Genomic DNA, 3664 nt, shown 5'->3' with positions numbered 1-3664 from the left:
ATATTAGGAACAAGCCTACTAGATGTGTTTTTCTTGGACAAGTTCCTTGTCTTATTAATCTTGTGTATCTAGTGCCCAATATTTAACAAATTCTCAGTAAATGGGTGGATATTCACGGCAGCAAAGTCACACACCGTTAAACCTTAGTTCCTCTCCCACTCCAAGACCCAGCCTAAAGAACTTCTGGTTTTGCTGGTCTTCTGACAATACTCTAAACTGGCCTCACAAATTTTCATTTACCTTAGTAATATAACTTTATATAGAAATCATTATTATGTTTCACAGGGAGATTCCATGTGTACCTTTTATTAAATCCTTACAGCAGCCATGTGAAATAGGCATGAAAAGCCTAACATCTCTCTCTCTCTCTCTCTCTCTCTCTCTCTTTCTAAATGACAAAAAAGAAAATATAGTAAGTACTAATGCCAAACTTCAAAGTCTGGTATTCTTTTCATTACATTAAAACACACTATTAGAATTTAATATTGATTAAGCTAGGGGAGGAGGATAGTGATAAATAAAGTTTTATAGGATGGAAAATCATTGTCTATCCATTTATAAGTTTCTCATCAACCTAAATTTTCCCTCTCATAGTCCAGAACTCTGGGCAGTGAAAGTCTGGGAAGGGATAGCTTACACTAGTTGAATCAAAGTCAGTTATTCCCTTTGATCTTATCAGTCACTCGGAGGCGTCCTCCTGCTTGCTCAAAAGCCCAGTTTGTTCTTTAATGGCAGCCTAAAGAATAAATCATACTCATAATGTTAAAATGGGTTCTGGTAAACAAGAAATATTAGGCAGACAGAAAGACTGAAAAGTAATATCTATCGAGCATCTATTATGTGCCAGGCATTATGCCCATTCTTGTGAAAATTGAGAGGATCTTGCAAACTAAGTATTGTTATATATATTTTTACAAATAAAGAAACTAATGTTCAAAAATTAAGTGATTTGCCAAAGGTAACACAGTAAATAAATGAAGAGTCACAATTCCAACTTAGTTCTGCTCTCTCCGTTCACTATACTAAAAGAGTGATTGATGATAAAATGTTTCTTGGAGGCTAAAAAATGCCTATTGCATGGAAAACACAGAAGGATAATGGGAAAAGAATAAAAGGAAAAGTAAGATGCTTTGATGGCTCAGTGCAGTTAACTGATATAAAGAAAAAGGCTGTGAATAAACCAGGAAATGAAGAGTGAGAAAGGGAAGGTATTTTCAAAAGCTTGAAGGAGAAGAAAAAGAATACACTTCAATGTGTATCATATCCTGTAGGAAGTCTTAGCTCCTGAAGTTGGAAGTCATGAGCTATTTGACCTTATCGAACAGTTCAATCAATGCTCACCTATGTGATTAGGTTCATCTGTGTAATCTATTATACTAATTTCTTCTTTCAGTTGACATTCACAGGGTGCCCACTATGTGCCAGATACTGTGTTAGACCCTGGGAACACAACATTAAGGAAGACCTTAAGTTGTTCACAGTCTAGTGTGGAGAAAGAGGAGACTAAACAATCCATTACAATACAGAATGAAGAGTACCTGTGACAGAGACAAGCATAGTGTGCTATGGAAGCACAGAGAACACACCTAAGCCAGAATGGAAGGGTCAGGCAGGACTTTCCCAAGGAAGTTGATGTCTAAGGCGAGTCACATAGTACCTGTGACCACCATCAAAAAGCATGTTGATTCCTATGCATGGCCAATTTGGGGTCTAACTGAAAGCTTCTTGAAAGTAGAACTACCTCTTTGCCACAAAGATACAACCCACAGGGTCCAGAGCACAGATTGGCAGGCACAAAGATATTGACTCATGATTAATGAACCTCTAGTAAGGAGGCAAAGGGAGGATGACAAATGCCAAGATGAAAAATCATGACGGTGATGTGAGTCAGAGAGAAGAATAAGAACACTATCTTATAACTGCTTTGTAGTATTCTTATATTCCTTCATATCCATTATATGACTTCATTTTACCCTCCAAAAAACCCTTGTGAGGTACATCTCAGAAAAGGAGGTGTTATTTTCATTAACTTTTTTCTATTTTACAGATGAGAAAACGGAGGCTTTTCTGAGATTAAGAGATTTGTCCCTAAATTGTACAACTGTTAAGTGGCTAGGGCTCACACTCATTTTTTAGCGTGTAACTCTCTTTCAACTACATAATGTCCTACGATATCCTCAGATCCTCACAATCTTGGATTGCAAGGTGGTTAGTTAAACCCTACAGAAAAAAAAAACGCTGCTTTAATTTTGGAGGAAAAAGCTTTAGGAGGGGCTAAGAGAGGAAGTAGGAAAGGAAGACAGAAAACACTATATTAATCATCAAGAAAATATACTGAATAAAAACAGGATGAACAATCATTGGAAAACTTATAATCGTAACCTCACTGGCAAAAGAGCTGACGGAGAAACCAAATGGTGATGATATTTGGTGGCGAAACTGACAAGAGTACAAAAGAGAAATCAGATCATCCAGAGAGTGATACAATGATTATCCACAAGTGTGCACGGGTACTGGAAGCGTGTGTGTGCGTGTGTGTGTGTGAAAGAGAGAGGATGAGCATGACCAGGAGGATGACTGGCTGAAGGACGCAGGAAGAGAGAACGGAAGGTGACCGGCGATGAAGCAGGCACGACTGGATGTGGATGATGGGGAGCAGATGGGTGTCCTGGAGGGGTTCGGGGAAGAGGGGTGGCATGATACAGAATGGTAATTAGAAAAAAAAAAAACGGCGGAAACACGGATGATGACAGTCCAGAGTGAAGGTGGAGCAGGAGGACAGGGCGATGACAACCCAGGTGGGGAGGCTAGCAAGGTGACAACCCCGAGGCAGCAATGGCAGGGACTGGCAGCGTGCTGAGGAAGAAACTGTCATCCCCAACTAGGTACGCGTGTACGGCAGTGCCTCGGGGTTAGTACCTGTAACCGCGGTTGGAGGCCCGGGGCGGAATCCGGTAGACGCTGACGTCCGGCTTTACACACAGCACTGACTCGTACTCCAACTCGGCCGCCATCTTGGCTCCGCTGTCCGCGCCGCCAGGGGCGAGGCGTAAAACCGGGGGCGAGACGTGGGGGCGGGGACTTGCGATGCGTGACAACTTCCGCTTTCGACACTTCCGCGTGAGTTCAGTTTAGTTCCCGAGATTAACCTCTTTGGTGACGCAGATTAGGGAAGCCATATTGAAACCTGGAAACGATGAGGCTGTACGGCTCACCATCTTGGGTCATGGCAGAGATGCCTCCCAGTGCGTGATTCATTTTATGGAAATCTCTATTTCAAAGAGGTGCTGAGGGAAAGCGCCATCTTGCTCTCGGCAGGTGCCCGCAGTGCTCTAGGAGGACGAGGACCATCTCGAAACCTGGCGGATTATCTTCCAAGAGTCACTTCTTAACTGTAGTTTCCCGGCAGAGAAGGGGTATCACCTGTCAGTAATCCCAGACTGGATACCTATGGGAAATGTATGAGCTGGTCATAGACACGGCGGATTTTAACCCTCTAAACGTTAAAAATACGCAGCCTCATTTATTGCCTAATAGCCGATTTTCCAGGACAGCAGGTGTTGAAATATTTTGCCGCACTTTTAGCTTGTATTCTGATTATCTTTTTGGAAAATTTGACCCTGTTAAATAAACTGAATAGGATCAACCAATTCCTGACAAATGT

The sequence above is a fragment of the Propithecus coquereli genome, unplaced genomic scaffold (assembly GCF_000956105.1).
Source record: "Propithecus coquereli isolate 6110/MARCELLA unplaced genomic scaffold, Pcoq_1.0 Scaffold124, whole genome shotgun sequence".
NCBI lineage: Eukaryota > Metazoa > Chordata > Mammalia > Primates > Indriidae > Propithecus > Propithecus coquereli.
This window is presented reverse-complemented; position numbering follows the sequence as displayed.